At 40.8% G+C, this 21,312-nt stretch overlaps 1 long non-coding RNA gene across 1 annotated transcript; it reads right to left on the bottom strand.

The window, feature by feature from the left end:
- Positions 1-1,296: 1,296 nt before the first annotated feature.
- On the bottom strand, positions 1,297-19,858 carry LOC112105472. Its single transcript, XR_003900010.1, has 3 exons — positions 19,657-19,858; positions 13,651-13,909; positions 1,297-1,960 (listed from the first exon to the last, which is right to left on the bottom strand). It is a non-coding gene; the product is annotated as an uncharacterized LOC112105472 (long non-coding RNA).
- Positions 19,859-21,312: the final 1,454 nt, after the last annotated feature.

Raw genomic sequence — 21,312 nt, 5'->3', positions numbered from 1 at the left:
ACGTCAGCAGGTAAATAAACTGGCCTGGCCCGCTAGGGTGCTTACCCTGGCGAGCCGCGTGCCAAACGTTGCCGGCCCCTGCTCTATTATAACGGCTGGAGCCTTGCATGTGTATCACTCCCTGCCACTCCTCAGTGTTCCATTGCAGAAGATTGGAATTACTGTTTAAGAGCCTTTGAAGCTCCAGGTTGAATAAAGAGCTATTGTTTATGTGGGTATGTGGCAGGGTTGAGACTCACTGGTGCGGTGCCTCCTGCTGGTTGTCCAGGGAATTAACTCTTTTCCAGCTCAGAGCGCCCTCTGCAGGCCGGCTGATGTCTTGCCTGCCGCTGGCCCATGTTCTTCCCAGACCCTGGTGCCCTTTGCCCAGAGGTTCGGCCCCCAGCAGTACCCCCTCACTCTGGGTCTCCCCTCCCAGGGGAACCCCCAACCCCCTATCCCCACCTTGCCTCAGTGGCTACTGCCAGTCATCATCTAGCCCCCACTCCCTGGGGCAAACTGCAGTCTGTAAACCACTGATCATCAGCAAGGGAGGTTGGACCAGCTGCCTCTGCCTAACTAGGGGCTGCCCCTTTGCATAGGGTGACCAGACAGCAAGTGTGAAAAATCGGGACGGGGGTGAGGGATAATAGGAGCCTATATAAGAAAAAGACCCAAAAATCAGGACTGTCCCTATAAAACCGGGACATCTGGTCACCCTACCTTTGCAGCTCCAGTACCCTTTTGTAGGCCTTTGACAAGGCCTGCAGCCTGGGGCTTTGCTAGGCTGGAGCTCCCCCAGGTCCCTCTGCCCTTCCCCAGCACTGCTCCACCTCAGGTACCCTGCTCAACTCCCAGGCAGCCTGGTCCTTCTCTCTCAAAGGCTAGAGAGATTCAGCTGACCACAGCTGTGGCTGCTTCCTTAATCAACCCAGCTTTCCCGGTTGCTTTTAACCCCTCTTTGCTGGGGTGGGGGAGCTGCCCCACCACAGGGTAGTTTGGACTCTGTCTGGGTTAAGATTCCCGGCTGGGGAATGTACAACTTAAAACAATGCAGAACTTTGATCAAACAGTTGTTTCATTATGCCATTTCCTCTTAGATTTGACTTGAGCATTAACCTTTCCACTTGTTGTGGCCAAGTGTTCCATTTTCTATTGAACAATCCGTGTTCATAAATGCCATTTTGTGCATAATTAGCTCACGAGGTGCATTTTGCCCAGCCTTTCCAGGAGGGTTCCATTTTCATGCACTCACTTATATTACTCATTCACCAGTAAAGTTTTATCACAGAGATTTTATTTTGAATCGCTCATTTTCTCAGGTGATGATTTCTAGCATGTAATTGGTGTCTGCAGTTACAGTCCAGTTTCATGAGCAATATATACAGGCTGCAGGACTGCAGAGCAAAACCCCAACACTCAAAGTGCTAAGAACAAGGCACCCTATCATGCAAAGTTATCCTCAGACACAACAGAAAATGCATTGTACAGGATGACAATAACTAGCTAAAGAAACTCAATGCTTTTGTTCAAATTTACTATCCCAACACCACTTTAAAAAGTAAATGTAACAGTAGGTGGTAAAAAAAAAAACCCTCTCTCTCTCTCATACATAGTCTCCTCATTCATATCCATGCTTGAGGCACTCTATATGCAGAATGATATGGTTAGTTTCGTTGAGGCAGTCTGATGGCCCCAAAATCACTTAGATTGTTTCATAATTGTTTCAAGTTATTCAGCAGAAGTACCAAGTTTCTTAACATGCCATGTGAAAATGCAGTCAGAGGATTCTCATTAGATTATCTGGAGTTACATATCAAAGTCCCATAGACCTCAGAGGTAGGGTGTTTTCAAGAGGACTTTTGCATGGAATTTTTCAGATCCCGCCGGGCATTGCAAATCTTTGCTGTGAATTTTCTTCGGAATTCAACCTGGCTCAGCTCTTTCCAGCCTTCTGCAGTGCATGTTTGTCTTAAAAAAGCTGTCACAGAAAAGGAGAGAGATGATCTCAGAAGTCAATAAGTAAAAAGAGTGAGAGTGAAAAGAACTTGCAATAATAATTAGTACTATAATGGAACTTCACCCAATTAACATCTGTTTCCTGAGTGCTCTAACTCACCTCAAAATCTGCTGGAAACGAGCATATCACAACATCTGCCACTCGGTACTATAAGCAAGCACTAAAGCAGTTGCACTGGATTCTAAACGACTTGTTGTTTTGGTAAGTAATTTTGGGCAGTCTAGTTGAATATACGCATTGACAGCATTTGATACCATGCAGTAAGGATAACTATTAGTATTATTTTATATGAATGAATAAATGTATGAGGCAGTGAATCGTCTGGTGCTGAATTTACCTAAATATTTTGGCCATGCTTTGGAGTTTTGATGAAATCACAGGAAACTCTTGCATTCAAATAGTACCACCTGCTAAAATACTAGTGATGAGGACCTAGCAATGAACATCGACTTTTATGTAATCTATCATTTGAGGATCCAAAATTTACTCAGAAGAATATTGACACATGCATAGAGAGTGTACATGGCGATGTAAAGGTTTTATCGGCGTGACCAGTGTCCACATTACTCACAAGAAGTGAAGCCAAAACTGAGTTACACAGTTCATCCCAAATGAGTGCTGGTAAAACTTCCATACAACACCATCATACAGTCTGTGTGCCACATCTATTACCGAAATATTATTTGAAGGATATTTGAGAGAAAGTTAAAAGTTAAGATTATTTCTTGTATCCCTTTGCCTATAAGGCTGGATGCCATAAGCCCAGGACCTGCAAACAATTAGAATCACAGGATATGTCTACGCTACAATAAACGACCCAGGGCATGGATGCAGCTGGCCTGAGTCAGCTGACTTGGGGTCACGGGTCTAGAACAGCAGGGCTATAAAATTGCAGTGTAGATGCTTGGGCTCTGAGACCGGGGTAGGTCTCATGCATGAGCACCTGAGTAGTCCCATTGACTTCAGTGGAACTACTCACTCAGATTAAGTTAAGGTTATGTGTCAGTGTTTGCAGTTCAGGGCCTTAACTATTAGTCTAACTGTGCAGGGCTCAGAGGGAACCATAAAAGCTCTTAATGTAGCTTTAAAAAAAAAAAGAGGGAGGTCAGAACTTTAAAGTCCAATGTTTGGGCCATTTCAAGGCTAGAGGGGAGTGCTGGGTGCCAATAGCAAATGGAGAATTTCTACTGGCCTAAATCTCCTGTTTCCTTCCCTTTATGGTTTGAAATAATGGATTTTAAAGCAGTCAAGATTTTTTTTTTCTGTAGAGAAAAACAGTTACTGAGTCAGGATTGACTCTTGTCTACCATGGGGCATGGGCAGGTGTAATCTGAGGGTAGGGTTGAAATTCCACATTTGGAGGAGGAGGAAATAGGTCTCTAGCAGGATGCTGTTTGAAGCTGCTCAGAGGGCTGGAATGCTAGAATAAATGCCAAGGAAATGGATTGTTGGGGCAGAGGCTAGGTGAGATGGTTGAAATGTGCATGATAATTTATCATGTGGCTCTGCAGTTTATCCCATGTGCATCACAATACAGACGCTATATGTATTTACATAATACTGTCAAAGCTCTTTCTAGGCATATATAAAAGGCACCAGCCAGAGTGATGTGAGGAACTCCCACTTTGCCTTCTCATACTTATTAAACATTTTAATTTATCTTAACATGAGAAGGTACATTCTCCCTTACCACCACCCTTTTTCATTGGAGGTCAATACAATATATTAGAGTTGCAGAGCATCTGTATCACTGTGGAACTGGAGGAGGAGCAGATCCTTCAACAGACTGTAATAGTTCCAAAGAAACACATTTTTAATGGCTCAGAGTAAGTGAGATTATGTGCAGGTATAGCAAAAGCTGGCTCGAGGTACTTTATTTCATATTTCCATCTGCCAGTTTATTTCATGAAAGGGAAGATTGTCCTCTCACCCAATAAATTCATCTTTTTTTATTACAGAAATGTTACATTAAATACTAATAACAGTGTTTCGAGGGATCAGTTAAAGGATATAACAGGCAATTAAACAACTTCAATTATACCATAATGTTCTGTGTAGATTTGTTTCAACAGATTACCACGTTTCTACTGAAATTATATTCATGAGGGGGTTAGCAATATTTTAAGCATATGTTCCAGGACTATGATCCCAGCATTGGATAATAATAGCAATCTAAGATGTATGCTCTCATGTCTCACAAATATCATAGTTTCAGCTCATTTTTCCATGTATTATTGAAACAAAGAATGCTTTCCTGTTTTCTTTTTGAGCCACTGGAGCTGGAAGGAGTAAAATTCAGCAAATGTGCTGTAATAGATAAGAACCGAAAACACTGTGCTTTAGGACTTCACCTATGTTCACAGATTTATAATTTATTAAAGAGCCTGGTTCAAATAACATTAGTGCTGTATCAAACTGACAAACCAGAAAATTGGAAGCAAAGGCTTGCATGCACAACAATACCAGTTTGGGGTTGAAGGACTCAAACATCTAGGCCAATTGCCTATCCATCTAGCATTTTCTTTTTCCAAAGTTCCCCCTGCCTCCCATCTTGAGCTCCCACCCTTTGATGTGTTGGTGTATAACAGCTCTCCTTGCAGTCAGGAGGAAATCTGTGCTAACATCAAAAGGTAAAGTTGGATCTTAATGGCCTGATTGTGATCCAACCTAGACTGCTGGAAATCAGAAATGTGTTAATCTAATATATAAATGGCTTCAGTGGAGTTATTAGACCATAAAAATGATTTGTCTAACTTGTTTGACGGTGTTCATGATTACAGCTTCTAGACAAGACTTTCAAAAATGATCATGTAAAGTTAAGCTCCCAAAGCAATATGTAGGCACCTAAATTGGTGGCCTGATTTTCAAAAATGCCAAGTACCTAGCCCAGGGGTAGATAACCTATGGCACGCGTGCCAAAGGTGGCACGCGAGCTGATTTTTAGTGGCACTCACACTGCCAGGGTCCTGGCCACCGGTCCAGGGGCCTCTGCATTTTAATTTAATTTTAAAGGAAGCTTCTTAAACATTTTAAAAACTTTATTTACTTTACATACAACAATAGTTTAGTTATATATTATAGACTTATAGAAAAAGACCTTCTAAAAACGTTAAAATGTATTACTGGCATGCAAAACCTTAAATCAGAGTGAATAAATGAAGACTCGGCACACCACTTGCCGACCCCTGACCTAGCCATTCTATTTGACTTAGGTAGGAGCTTCTGTGCTCTCAGCACTTTTGAAAAAAGCAGGTAACTGATTTAGGTGCCTATACATAACTTTAAATGTTTAATATAGATGTCTTTGCTACCTGTATAGTCTTGCCCTTTAATGTTTCACAATTTTCACCTGGCCATACCTTACCTAATTTGGAAATTAAATTCCATTTGTTTAAAAGACATCTGCACAGATTAATTTTTAATCCCAGTTTTTTGTAATGGTGCTGAGCATGATCTAGCCTCATCTATGCTTGCAGTTAACAATGGTTTCTGCTTTATGTGGTTTAACACCCATTGGCAGCAATAGGTAATTTTTCTAGAGTAGACTAGAATGTAAAGACTGTTTTCCTGAAGTGGAAACGACATGAATCTAATCTGCCTGCATTTAGCATTTAAGGCTCCAATTCAGCAGAGCTCGTAATCTTGTGCTTAATTTTAAACAGATGCTTAAATCACATTTACCTCAATGGGAGTTAATCATTCGCTTAAGAGTTTTGCTGAATCAGGACCTAATTATCTGTTGTCCAGAGAGAGATTGATGCAGAGGCCACTGAAGACAGTAGAAAAGACTCCCGTTGACTTCAGTGGGTTTTGGACAAAGTCTGGAAATATAAACTTCCTTCCTTTTTGATCTTTTCTTCGTTTCACGTCTTGATTTTCAACCCATTACTTTTGGAAAGGTTTTTGGCACCTATATTCTCTTTGACCTTCAATATTTCAAAACATCTGTCATGTCCCTTTTTGTTTTTCTCTTTTTCTAATGATTATAATTCCAGTTCTTACCACTCATTTATAAACTCTGATTCACTGTCCTTGCATTAACTCACACTGTAGCATGGCAAGACCCCCCCAATAAGAAAAGAAAGGATTAAGGACCTTGCTTTTTCAGGTTAGTTAAAATATATTGTGACGATATTTTCCTTTATATAAGTAAAACCACGCATACACTATAAATTATTTTCTAAGAGACAAGAACATTCTGTCAGGTAAACATATATTCCAGGCAGCTGTAAACCCGTAGCACTATCCAACAAACTAGAATAGTTCCTTCTCCTGAGCCACTTTGGATTCGTGAGTAAATATGTATTTAAATGTTCTTCAAAGGCCCATTTTAAATTTCCTTTCTCCAAAATACCAACTTATTATGGACTTGCAGCTCGCCAACATTTTTTTCTTTAAATGGAAGCTGGGTTCGAGTACATGAAAGCATCCCAATCTAAGGCAATAGCTCTATTTATTTTATTTTTTTCGCAGCTATAATTTTAAAATGGCTGGACCAAATTTTCCGTACTCTTAGGAAAGCAAAAATAAAAGTGTTCCAAGTTGAGACCTTGAATGCCTAACTTTAGACCAGAGGAAAATGCACTAAGTCTGAGTCATAAGGACTCTCAAGGGATGCATTTTGGAAACTTCAACTCAGCCTTAATTACAGCTGCATAAATGTGTAACTGCTGTTAATATTTGAGAGAGCACCTTACTGAATCTGTTAGTACTCCGCTGCTGAAAGAGAAAGCTCTTACAAACAAATTGGTTAAAAGGATAAAGTCTTTTTGTATATAGTAAACAATTTGGTCTTTAATTGTTGAGTGGATAGCACCCATAATCCTGTAGAGCATATTAGTGACTTGATTGTTCAGTGCGGCTATGTCTCACTGCAGTGCTCTCCAACACTTCTCCCATTCATTTTCACCACAGATAAGCGGGAAAGTGTTTGGAAGACACAAAGCTAGTAATAATGGCAAAAACCATGAAAGCTTTCCTCAGTTTTTACATAGTCATCAGACAGAACGCCTACCGCCTTCAGGCGTTCAGTGCAAAAATAGCTATTTTATAGAAATTTCACAAAGTGAAATCTAGGGTGTGTGAAATCACAGAAGACTCACTTAGGGCCTGATCCAAAGCTCAATGAAATCAATGGAAAGACTCCAGTGATTTCAAGGTTTTGGATCAGGCACTTAGATGGGAACATGAATAGACTTCAATGGGAGCTTTGTCTGAATAAGGACTGACTAAGAATATGGGGGGAGGGACAGCTCAGTGGTTTGAGCATTGGCCTGCTAAACCCTGGGTTGTGAGTTCAATCCTTGAGGGGGCCACTTAGGGATCTGGGGCAAAATCAGTACTTGGTTCTGCTAGTGAAGGCAGGGGGCAGGACTCAATGACCTTTCAAGGTCCCTTCCAGTTCTAGGAGATAGGATATCTCCATTAATTTAATTAAAAAAAAAAAAAAAAAGACCCTCCAGGATTTGGCCCATATTGTTTGTCAAAAAGTCACTTTCTAAGTCAAGTACCAGCTTGCACAGTTAATTAGTGCACTAGCCATTCACCTCTTTTGATCTAGATTCACATTTTATCTTATGCCACGAGGAGTGTAAATCAGTGTGATGGTCTTCTCCCCAAAACGTCTGCAAAACTGGAATCAACAGCTTTTGCTCCAGAGATGCCCAACTTAGACAAGAATAACAGTTGTGCTGCACAGCAGGACTGAGGTGCTTTGGTGGAGCTTTGCGGGACAAAGCTTTTCTTTACCCACGTTAAGCCTGCTTTAGTCAATGCTATTAAGTCCTGACTTTCATAAGTGCTATGTTTACACAAACAGTAATATTGCCATTTTATCATCACTTAGCAGCATTTGCAAACATGGAGTTCCACAATGCCACAAATGATCATATCTGTTCACATACACACACACACACAGAGCCAGCAATGCAAAGAAAAGGTTTTTTATTGAACTTTTGACAACCCAATTATTTTGGAAAAATTTCCAAGCTTAGAACAAAGTTTTGCTTCATAACCAACCTTCTGTTTGGCATTTTTAGCCAGCACAGAGCCAGAAGTGGTTTCATAAAGTTAACTATACTACTGGATTTCTGACACGTGGAGTTGCTGGACAAATGTGTGAGTTATACACTTGAGGCATTAGAGGCTAATAGGATTCTCTTTTTTTTTTTTTTTCATTGCATGGAACTTCTCCATTTCCTGACGTGTCATAGGCAGCAGGACTGACAGGGCCCTGAAGCTGAGCATTGTAACAGACAGCAAAGGAGTTTGATAATGGAGGACATCCCACCGCAGCAGCAGAATTGAATTTGTAGCTCTCAACATCAATTTGTTCATTCTCACTGGTCAAGTTCCACAGCAACTCTGATCTATTACTTGGTGTCAGGAGCCCAGTCTGAGGTACCCCAGCAGGCTTGAGAGGCAATGCAGCAGCCTCAAGATCACTACATTGAGATCTTGTCAATTCTCAGGACTTGTCTGCAGGGCCCTGCAGTGCCGAGCGTGGGGGTGTGAATTGCAAAGTATACTAAGGTGTTGCACTGTAACTGACCCATGCAGACCCTGCTAGCCAAAGTAACAGGTTTCTAGTTTGCATTTATGTAGTCCTGTGAACTATGTAAACATGAAATAGGTAGCTAGTCCTATTTGAAACAGGACTATGTTACCGTCAACTAGGTACCTTTTAGTTCACGCTATCAGGGTCTACATGGGCAATTACAGTGCAACCCCCTGCCCACACTGCAAGGCTGTGTATACAAGCCTTGGCTTCAGATGGAACTCTCATGTGCCTGGGCCATGAATGAACACTCTTCAGTGGGCAACCCTGGAAGGCTCCATAATCCAGAGAACCCCGGTGGCCACTGATTTTGCAGCCTATTCAACCAGCCATGCCACATCTTCTACCTTTTGAAATTTTGGCCCAGTTAATCTTGTCTATTTCATTTCTATAATTATATGATCTATAGTTCACCCAGGCAGACTTTACAATGAATTATTAAACATGCATATGCAGTATACATCTTTAATAGCTTGTGGCTTTATATTACACTTTTTTCAAGATGGGGGACACATTGTTAATGAGAAACTAAATCCCCTTCCCCTTTGTTCACGCTTTTTGCTTAGTTCAAATGTTAGGATGAAGCAGAACACAACCCTTTTCTGATCAGCCACTGTGTGTACACAGACAGAGTATTATAAAAGAAATTAATTTACAATGAAGAGTAACATTTCAACTTTCTACAACCAATGAAAATTCACCAGCCACATCTTTGGACAGGAAAAGAAAACCATGTGAAAGTTCTGAGGGATAAAAAGAAAAAGGGCTTTTCCAACGTCAATATGCATTTCAATTCAGGCCATATCAAATAATATTTAGTGATCTGTCAGCCTGATTTATGACATGAACAAGGTGCTGCCAGACTACCAGTTCCCAGAACTTGGGAGTTTCTGTGCTGCTCTTTCACAGTTCAAAGGGAAGAGTCACCCAAAAGAACTGTGATGGTGCCTAAAGGGACTTAGTGTGAGGGAAACCAGGAGATAGCTGGCAGTAATCTGCTACGAAAAAGAGTAAACGTAGCTTGGCAGGAAATGCCCGGAAAATGTGAAGTAAGGAAAGAGTGAAGCAGAGTGAAAGCCAAGGCTGTGTTTATAGAATGAAGCTTAAATTATGGCAGTATCAAGTCTCTTCCAAACCAAACCAAACACCACAGAGAGGGAAACTGGCTCTAAATAAACTCACTGCTCCGTTAGTGACTTCCTCTCCTGAGTCACTTACTATCCTGGGCAACAGGATCACCTGCTGTATTAAAATTAAAATTCTATATTTTTATTTCAGTTTCTGGTTATATTCCCACTCAGATTTATTGCTGCTTGCTATAAGAAGGAGCTTCAATTAAAATCTATTTACATACGTAAAGGTGAAATAAGGTCATATAGTTAAAATGTATAATTGATTTGATTAATGTCCTAGACATTTTATAAGACACATTAATAATAAAATCTCAGAAAGTCACACCGAATAATTTGTTTCACCATACTTTTACAAAATCTAAGTAGAAGTGTAATTGACTTTAAATGTACAGTATTATCTATGGATAAGATTCAGAAGAGAATTTAGCAACTAAATCAATACTTAACTTGAAGCATATGCTTAAGTCTCACTGAAGTCAATGTGCTTTAAGTTAAACATATGCTTACATGGTGCCCTGAACAGGGATGGGCTTCTGCATAGTAAACAAGCTTGGATTTCAGGCATGTCACTAGAAAAGTTGTACAAGGAACTTCTACTTCTGGAAAATGTGTTACCCTCAGAGGTGAAAGTAAGCTGGTACCGCCCGGTACGGCATACTGGCAAAAGCCAGTATGCTGCGCCGGACCAGACTGGCTGGTGATTTAAAGGGCCCGGGGCTCCCCGCAGTGGCTGGAGCCCCGGACCCTTTAAATCGCCTCCTGAGCCCCACTGCCAGAGCCCTGGGGTAGCGGCAGCAGGGCTCGGGCGGTGATTTAAAGGGCCCGGGGCTCCCCGCAGCGGCTGGAGCCCCGGGCCCTTTAAAGCGCCACCTAAGCCCCACTGCCGGAGCCCTGGGGTAGCGCAGCAGGGCTTCCATGGTGATTTAAAGGGCCTGGAGCGCCGCTGTGGTAGCAGCGGGAGTCCCGGGCCCTTTAAATCGCCCCTGAGCCCCGGGGCTCACAGCCGCCTCTGCAGCTGGGAGCTCCAGGGGTGATTTAAAGGCCCCAGGGCTCCCAGCCACAGTCGGAGCCCAGGGGCTTTTAAATCTTGATTTAAAGGGCCCTGGGAACTTAAAGGCCCTGCTCTTCCAGTTGAGGCCATGCCTCTTCCGGTGGAGGCCACGCTCTCTGCTCAGGACTCCGGAGTACCAGTAAGTCCTTTAAGTTACTTTCACCTCTGGTTACACTGCAGATATGAGGCATGTGTATATAAATAAGGGTGGACAGGACATTAAGTGGCAGGAATTGTTATGGCCATAACAAAGCAGGAACCCAAATTCATGAATGAAAAATGGAGCAGTTTAGGAAAAGTTAACTATGCAGTTTAGACCTAACCCAAGGTTTGGTCTCAGTTGAATGATTGGTGCTTGCCTGGTAGGTAGTTCAAATTGACAGTGACATCAGACGCAGTGCAGCAGTAATATCAGCACTTCTGTGAATCGCTACAGACCAGTTTCTCCAGTCTACTGGCCACAGGCATGATTTCCCAAGTCCATCAGCCTCAGCCCTGCGTGTGTTATCCCAGTTTTACTTCTGCTCATTTGAATTTACTCACATACTTCTTACAACATTGTTTGGCAATGATTTATTACAAGAACTTATTCCACACAGGTGTCTGGTTTCTGGGTCCCACAGCAAACTCAGTGCCAGAGAGCAGATGGTAACATTTAGCGGCCTTCTGCGCCTGCATGGATAAAAATATCTGAAGACCCTGAGCTGTGTGCTAACTAGCTCAGAGCAGGTCTAGATGACCTTGTGGTTAGCACACTGGTAGCCAACATTTCCCTACACTAGCACTCATGCTGTTGCTCCAATTCGGAGAGCTGAACTGGCGGTAGCAAACAGTGGAAAATTTTAAGAAATTAAGGCCAGTGTAGACCAGGCAAGAGTGTGCAATGGCACTGTAAGCTGCTGGCCTGTCTCCCCAGCCCAGGAAGCATTAAACACCACACTAAGAGTCTGTTTAGGCCCTTTCTTCAGGGGACAGTTTAATATTGAAACACAAAATCAATCAAGGTAAATAAAACAACCATCCCCCGACCAAACCAAGCTGCAGGGGCTCAGAGACTTTCCCCCTTGCACACACCCCTGCTCTAGGGCCTGCCACAAAAGACAACCTCTTTCCTGCAGCTCCCCTTCAGCTGAGCTCTTTCAGCTCTTTATAGCAGTCACCTGGTCCCTTCCAGCTCAGTCCAATAATCCCTTCACCCAAGCTCAAACACCTATTGTTAAAAGGGTCTCTATCACTAAACAGGCCCTTAAAGGTGCAGATCACCATGTTACAAACATCAGCACACGAGCAACAGCATCAGAGGCATAGGTATGAATGGACTGGGCTGAGCTAGTTCTTTTGTGCCATGTATGAAACAAATCAGTTCTGTAAATAATTCATAATGATCAAAAGGGTAAATCCTTTCTGCTGCATTTGGAGGTGCATTCATGCATGTGATCAGATCTCAGCTAGGTGCAGGGATACTGCTGAATGGTTTGGGAACTTTTAAAATACATAGATTAGAGGAGTCTGTCATAACTATAAAGGGAAGGGTAACAGCTCTCCTGTGTACAGTACTAAAATCCCTCCTGGCCAGAGACTCCAAAATCCTTTTACCTGTAAAGGGTTAAGAAGCTCGGGTAACCTGGCTGACACCTGACCCAAAGGACCAATAAGGGGACAAGATACTTTCAAATCTTGGGGGGGGAAGGCTTTTGTGTGTGCTCTTTGTTTTAAAGGGTTGTTCGCTCTTGGGACTGAGAGGGACCAGACATCAATCCAGGTTCTCCCCATCTTTCTAAACAAGTCTCTCCTATTTCAAACTTGTAAGTAAAAAAGCCAGGCAAGGCGTCTTAGTTTTACTTTGTTTTCTCAACTTGTAAATGTACCATTTACCAGAGTGTTTATCTTTGTTTGCTGTACTTTGAACCTCTGAGCTCTTTAAGTTTGATTACCCTGTAAAGTTATTTTTCATACTGATTTTACAGAGATGATTTTTACCTTTTTCTTTAATTAAAAGCCTTCTTTTTAAGAACCAGATTGATTTCTCCTTGTTTTAAGATCCAAGGGGGTTTGGATCTGTATTCACCAGGAGTTGGTGAAAGGAAGGAGGGGGTTTGGATCTGTATTCACCAGGGAATTGGTGAGAGGTTTCTCAAGGCTTCCCAGGGAGGGAATCCATTGGGAATGGTGGCAGCGGGACCAGAGCTAAGCTGGTAGTTAAGCTTAGAAGTTTTCATGCAGGCCCCTACATTTGTACCCTAAAGTTCAAAGTGGGGATACAGCCTTGACAGAGTCACTGTGCCTGTTTTCTAAATATTTATTCCAGTTCCATTAGGTAATCCAAGATGTACAATTTTAATCTACTTGAGGAGGAGCAGGAGCAGAAGGAGGGTGTGGACATAACAAGCGATGATCTTGAAGTTTAAGTACATAAAGAGTGTAGGGGCTAGTGAGCCAGAAAGCTGAGGAAGTGAGAGAACAGACTCAGAAAATAGTAGCTGCGGGTATGAATTAAAGGGAGGATTAAAGAAACAGAGACACAAAGACTAAGAGGTACTAGCAATGGGAGATAAAATGAGAGACTGTTCCCTGAAAGAAGAAGGGGAGAAGCTAGTAAGAGTGAGAAAAAGCTGAAAATCATTGCTAGAAAATTCAACTCAACAAGATCTGCGCAGCTCAGGGGAAGTTACATTGTTTATTAACAAATCTGTGCTCTTTTAGCCATGCCAGAAGACACAAATTGATCACTTCAGTTAGAAAGTGTGGGCCTGCTTCTCCTTCCATTTGCACCAGCATAAATCAGGAGTAGCTCCAGCCAAGAATGGGAGTTCCTTACCCCCTAGTGGCAGGGTATTCAGGCTCCATTATTTTAGTTCAGACCTGTTTCTACATCAAATCAATCATTTGGCCTTTTAAAAATAATATTTACCTTCACAGGCTGATACTTTTACCCTGTTGAGGGCCTTTTCTTCTTTATCCTTCCCTTTCAGCCCCAGCCCATGGGCTACTGCTAGCTCCTGAGTGCTGAACACGAGATCTATGAGTCCATTCAACAGGCTAACTTCCTGGTGGGATTTCTGCTCTCGTGCTTTCTTCACCACATTGTATAGTTTGTTGGGGTCCACAAGCACTTGCGAGTACCTCTCTGGGTTATCAGGATCAATGATCAAAGGCTTCAAGTATTTATCCTAGAAGGATAAAAGAGAACAGAACTAGAAATAAAAGTGAATTTGAAATTCTTGTGCTTTTAGGCAGTTCAGTTGCTCTTTGCAGTGGGAAATAGATCTTTTAAAAATAAAAACTAATATGAAAGCTAAAGAAATGCAGGTGAGTAAAAGAACAAAGATCATTCAGCTATACAGAATTGTCAATTGCTACAAAAAATATATCAGGTCAGATTGTAAGCTATGTAAAGTTGTGTAGCTCCATTGGTACAGGATCAAGTTTTAAAATCAATGTGTAATTTCATAAAAAATAGGCAAGCCAACGTTACTTCCAATTGCTACACCTTTGAATGCAACCACCACAACTCTCTAATCATTAGAAATTCAAGACTGACATTATTCAGTGGGAAGTGAGATCTCTTTAAGTGTCCCGTAATGTAAAACAAACAGGGAGGGCCAGAGGCCTTCAAAATATAATTATTTTGTAGATCTGTCTGATTTTTCTAATCAATTTCTGATTTTTTTTCATTTGAAGTATTTACATCTGACGTCATTCCAGATGTCATAATTCTGTAATCACAGCTAGAAAGGAAATACATAGGATTCTGAAAATCTCTGCAGTTCTACAAAGGCCAACTAATAATGCTTGCCTACCTAAATTGTAGATGCACATCAGTAGTTGATTAGATTTAAGAAGTTGTATTCATTAAATCTGAATACTATTCAAAACTATTGCAGATCTAGATGTTACCCTATATCAGAAAAATCAGAAAGAAATTGACTATGTATTTGCCAATTTGATAGATAAAAAACAATTTTATTTGGAACAAAACCAGATCCTCTTATCATGCTCTGCTAAAACTCATTTATATTCCCCTCCAATATATTTAATAGGCAGCAATTAAATCTTTGATCTGCCTTTCACTTCACTGGCTTACCTGCCTTATAATGAGACTTTTATTGATTTGTTTTTTGACCTATTCTCATGGTGTCTGTAAGCATGACTTGAAAGCAGATGCAGAACAGGAGTTACATGACTTTTTACTTGTGATTGGGAAAATTTATGAAAATCATTGTCTGGTGTAATCGACTGTGGAACATTAATTCTCATTCTCTGTTACATGTATTCTCAGCCTGGGTATCACAAACAGGTCCAGAGGGTCACAGCCACCCTCCTTTTCTTTATGGGTAGATAGCGTGTGTGGGGGGGAAGGCATTGAAACTTTCTTCTGTTGTAGCATGGGGTCACAGTGTGGAACGATTAAGAACCATTGATCTACTGATGCTGGTCTTACCACACCAAGACAAGTAGGCTTCAGATATTTTTAGTAGAGACAGTATTTATCATGTGTTAAAGAAGATGAGACCAGTGGCAAAAGGAAGAAGGCTCCTTGAATCAATAACAGCCATTCCTTGACATGGAGCTAGAAATTGGCCAAATACAGATCATGTGATTGAGCAGTATGAATTTGACCAGTAGATTGCCTTCTCCCATTTCAGCTGGCCAGCAGTCTGATCCTCTCTCCTCATACTAAGACCTCTCATTTAATCTAGTTTAACTATTGCAACTATGCAACCACTACAAGAAAGCTGAGGTTGGTGCAGCACAGTACAGTTTCAGGCTCTGATCCCAAACCCACTAAAGTCAACGGAAAGATTCATATTGGCATTTATGGGTTGTGGATCAGACTCTTAACTCCTAATGTAGGAAATTCAAAATATTGACATTTATCATTAAAAACCCCTCTCTTTACTAACTGAAATATAACAAACACCAATGTTTGGTTGCAAACGTATTTATTATTTATTATGTTTTCATTTAAAAAATATATAACTGTCCAATTTGATCTAGCCAGATTCAGTCTGGGTTGAAGGAATGGTACTTATAGGGTAGATAATGCAAACTGACATTGACCTCAGAAGCAGTGCAGCAGTAATATCCTCATTTCAGTGAACTGCTACAGACCAGTTTCTCCAGTCTACTGGCCATAGACATTATTTCAATCAGCATCAGCCCTGCACAAATTAGCTCACCTTTTCTTACATTAAAGTAGAAGGAATCTCCTACCTTCTGTTTGCACATGAATTCTCTTATTTCCTTCTTACAGCATTATTTGGCAATGATTACAAGATCTTATCTTAAACAAGTGTCTGGTTTCTGGTCTCTGTCCTTATTCCTAAGACACTTAGATGGCCTGAGCTCCAGATATCTAAAAGATTACTAAGGCTCTGGGATGAAGACTGTGTTTGACAACTTCGTTCCTCTGACAAAACTGAACTCTCTGCAATAAGGGTAAAATTCGTCTGTGCAGGAGACAGTGCTTTCTCAAGTGCTGATCCAAGCCTCTGGAATGAACTCTCACAGGAATAAGGGCCATCACAAACCTCATCACCTTCTGCTGTATATATAAGGTTCATTTTTTAAACTTGTATTCTAGCAAACAGTAATTTTTGTGTATGGACATATATTTATTTAAACAATTCCAAAACAAAGCACTCCACTGCATGTTTCTTCCCCTGGGGAGAGGACAAGAGTACAAACGTGTCAGATACTAGACATGTTGCTTAACATTCTACTGGAAGGTGTTCAGATACTATGGCAATGAGTGTGGTATAAGAACTTATATAGACTAGAACAGACAGATGTGTTAAGCCACAGATTCTTGAGGAAAGACCGTGGAAGATGAAGACAGCTATTGGTTTTTGAGGCATTAAGAGAGGATGCCCAAATTATTCTCCTCTCTCTCCTGTATCATGTTACCATGGCCAATAAAGCATTTACTTGGTAATTTGCCTCTCATCATTGTTGTAGTTTCTCTGAGAAATCATCATATGATTATAAATACATGATTTGAACCATACTTGTATGATAATACAGGTTGTTTCTCTAATTTCTGGCTTGAAGTGTTTTCTTCATGACATTCAAGTATTATTGATGAGGAAAACATTTGGCTTTGTAGCTTGAGGTGTGATATTATATTTGAAATTAATAGAGGGCCTGTCTCCTGCAGGAATATCCACAGGGGGGAGCAAAAGGGCAGGACATCTATGTAAATTTTACCTCAGAGAGACATGTCTGATCCTTCCATTGAGAAGGGAGGGTTGTTGCCCACTTGCACTGGTGCAAGACCCCCCATTTCCTTCAGATTCCTAAATGGATCTTAACAGAAGGTCCAGGCCACCCAGTAGAGGGCCCTTGATCCTTTGCTGGCTCTAGGTCAATGATGATCCCTCCAGCAAGATTCCCACAACATAGAGGTGATCCTTAAGAGAGCCACACCATGGAGATGGGCTGCAGAAATATCACGGCGCCTGGAACTGTATTATTTCTCTGCCATGAGCTCTTCAAGGACTCTATGCCTCCTTTCCACAGCTTTATGCCCTCCCCCATTTACTCCTCTTCCCCCATGTAGATCCCAGCACTCAAGAAGTGTCCCCTTCCTGGTCCATAAGAAGAGGCTGTTGAATCACCCCTCCCCTATCAATGAGAGGTAGGGGGTGCTAGAATACAGAGATGTCTTCAGCATGCAACTCGAGAGGGAGCATTGGACCTAATGCTATTATGAAAGCATTAATTTTAAATGGCATGGCATGAACAAGGAAACCACTTAAGTCACTGCAGCAAATTTCAAATCTTGCACATTTTACCAAAATATGGATTGTGTGTATACTTGGAAGGATTAGATTTTTATCAATAAATATCAGTAAATGTCAATTTCACCATACATACAGGTGAAAAAAAATGTTTCCATCTATAACTGAAATTTATAGAAAGGCAAAGTAAGAAATATGCTGCTTGAGAATTTACAGTTTGATTTAAGGATATTTATTTTGTATATTTTGACATGTGATGTTGACAATTTGTGTTTTTAGGGTTATAAAGCTTTAACTTTTTGAATCTAAACATCTACTGTCATTAAATAATTCTCTGACCCTCCATAATTTCCTGCAACTGTAAAAATTTAAGATTGATAAAATGTTAAAAACAAAACAATATTATCCACTGAAATTATATAGAAAAAATGAGTTCTGCCAAGCCTACTTATGGAGGGTTGTTTTTATGTTTGTCTCTCATGGAATTATGGGACCAGATTTTGCTCTAAGGGTCAAACCAGCGAAGTGCCATTAATACCAATGTATTAACTTCAGACTGATACTGGTATAATTGAGAGCAAAATAATCACAGCCCCTAATGTTTACTACTTTGGCTGAAGTTATTCACAGGAAAAGCATTTCCTTCACTTCACTTTCTGACTCCTTGTCCTGTTTTCAAAGGGTGGGAGGTGCCCACGATCCTTTGCCACTTCTTCTAGTCCACAGCACAGGTTCCGAGGTCTTGGAGTTCCAGTCCTTTTCTCTTCAAAGTTCTCTTGACAAAGTATTTCCATTGTATGCTAGGTCTTCCACATCCTTTCCTGCTGTTCTCTTCCTCCCATGCTTTGTTTGATGGTCGTTCTTCACCCATTCTTATCACATTTCTAAGCCTGCCTCAAACATGTGTTCTCCAGCCTGAGAGTCCTAAATTCATCTTTCCCCTAATTTCTTCCATGCGCACTCTGTCTACCCTCTGCTTGCCTGCTAATCTCCTCAGTATATTATTTTCTACTGCCTGTTTCTTCTCTTTTTTCATTTCCGTAAGACCCACTGTTTCCAAACCAGGCAGCGTCAAACATACGCAACATACACTTTTCCTTTTAGTTTACTTAACTGCTTGTCTCATAGTACTCCTGCTGCCTCTCTGACTGAGGCCCAGGCACACTGGTTTCTTCTTTTCAGTTCTCCAGATCTCTCTCCCATGGCACCAAGTGTACTTCCCAAGTACACAAATTCTTTCTTTTGATTCAGCTTCTCTCCTGAAACGTCAATCAACAGCTATTCTTCCACCTTCTCTACTTCAGATTTCTTTGTGTTTACCTTCAAATCATGCTCTTCAAACACAGAAGCCTAGTCTGATCCCATATTTACCAATTCCTCTTTGCTATAAGCCAAAGGGGCCAGATTGTCAGCAATATATATGAGTTTTCTCTGCCTTTCCACAAGCTTGGTTCTCCTGCTAATTAACTCCATAACTAGGACGATGAGAAATGGACTCAGCACATTGCCTTGTCTCAAACCCATCATCACTGTAAAACTCTCTGAAATTCCATGTATCATTACCACCTTAGCTCTTGACCCTCACTTCAGCTCCTCTATCTTCCCTACTTCTTGCATTCCCCCTCCCATCCATCTCAATACTCCAAACACCAACTCCTGTGGAACCAAGTCATAAGCTCCCTCAAGATCAATAAAAGCTACATAGCAGTTATGCCCTCCATTTATCGTTCTTTCAAACTTTTGCCTCATTGCAAATATTGCATCTGTAGTACACCTTTCTTTCCTAAAAGCATGGAAAAGCATTTCCATCAATTAATTGAAATTAGCATTCTGTTTATAGCATGAGCAAGCTTTTTCTATTTCTCTAGTTCAAGGTGAGCTCTGGGGCCTCCTAATGTGCCTCCTGGTGATTTCAATATCAGATACGTACATGTGAAAAAAGAGAGAGATGAAGAAAAAAGAAAATAAAGGCAGAAAGGCTAAAATAAAGAAGGGATAAATATGAAGAAAAGGAAACAAATATAAAATGAATGAAAAAATAGGAGAGAAGGGACCAAGAAAAACAGGGGAGTTAAGATATAAAGGAAAGGAAGGAAGAAGGGTTAATAAATGAGGGGAAACACTCAGCAATAAATGATAGATAAAATTGATAATATTGAATAAAAAAGCTAACTAACCAATTATGGACCTGATCCATCAGGTTTTACTAAAGTAAAACTCCCTGTGGACTGGTGCACAGATTTCCCTGCCCAAGAAAATAAAACAGTCAGTCAGTTGTGGTCACTTCTTCCCAGCGCCATCTTTATGAGAATTTACAAAGAGTCCAAGCAGAAAAAAAAAACAGCTATTGCAGAACAAAGGCAGCAACTACAGTCAAGAGTTTCCACATAGAGATCTGTTGGCAGGGCTCCAGCTCATACCCAGGTATTTCTCCCTCCACTCCTCCCCCTTGCTGCCTTTATATTTCCCCTGCTCCATCTAAGGGTATGTCTACAGCATTTTTGAGAGAGCGTCCCAGCCCGGATCGACAGACACAAGCTAGCAGGGCTCACGTTAGTGCTCAAAAGTGCTGTAAAGATAGTTGTTTGAAGTTGTGGCTTCAGAGCCCGAGCGCCAGCCCAAGCCACATCTTCAAAGCGATGTCTATATAACTATTTTTAGAGCACTAGCGCAAGCCCTGCTAGCCTAGATCTCTCCACTCAGGCTGGGAGGCTTGCTCCAAAATGTTGCTAATAGGTCAAGGTTAACTGGCTGCAGCATCAAGCCTTTAGGGAGTGCCCTCATACCCTACAAAATCAATGGGAGTGTGATAATGTACAGGAATAGGGTAGTATCATTTTTAATAGTTTATGAGTCCCACAGTGGAGCTCAGAATGTTCTATATTTTAGAAGCTGCCAGAATTGAACCAGAGTGGACCTCCATGGGGATTTTTGCCTGACTGAGGACTACAGGATCTGTCCTATTCTGGAAATCTATCCAGGTATCTCTCTCTCTCTCTGTGTATCTATCATTCACACACACTGTTCTTTTTACTACATTCTTCAGCAATTTCTATTTTTGTAGATCAAAATATGGTATAAGGATAAGCTCACACAGCTAACATTTTCCTTTGAGTGCTTGATACAGCATTAATATATTGAGAAGTCACATTTATGTTTATTTTCTTTATTTATTGTGAACTCCCATTACTGCAAACCAACTCTTGAATGTTTATAAGCATTTATAGTACTACAGATGTTTAAGAGTCCTTCACCTGCTCTCTATCCTGCTCCCTGAGCATCCAGTCTCAGGAAATCTTCCCCCCTCTTCAAGAAAGATATATTTAAATAGAAAAGGCACAGCGATGAGCTAATAGGCTCTCCCTTCCCCCTGATTGTTCTATCTTATAAAAGGAGATTGGAAAAGGTTGGCTTGTTTATTCTAGCAAAAAGAAGGATGGGGGGGGGGATATGATTGCTCTCTATTAGGGCTGTCGATTAATCGCAGTTAACTCACATGATTAACTCAAAAAAATTAACTGAGATTAAAAACATTAATCACGATTAATCACATTGTTAAACAATAGAATACCAAATGAAATTTATTAAATATTTTGGATGTTTTTCTACATTTTCAAATATATTGATTTCTACTACAACACAGAATACAAAGTGTACAGTGCTCACTTTATATTATTATTTTTTATTACAAATATTTGCACTGTAAAAATGATAAACAAAAGAAATAGTATTTTTCAATTCACCTCATGCAAGTACTATGGTGCAATCTCTGCGTCGTGAAAGTGTAGCTTACAAATGTAGATTTTTTTTGCTACATAACTGCATTCAAAAAC

Source organism: Terrapene carolina, unplaced genomic scaffold, assembly GCF_002925995.2.
Source record: "Terrapene carolina triunguis isolate 2854851 unplaced genomic scaffold, T_m_triunguis-2.0 Scaffold58, whole genome shotgun sequence".
Lineage (NCBI taxonomy): Eukaryota > Metazoa > Chordata > Testudines > Emydidae > Terrapene > Terrapene triunguis.
This window is presented reverse-complemented; position numbering and strand designations above follow the sequence as displayed.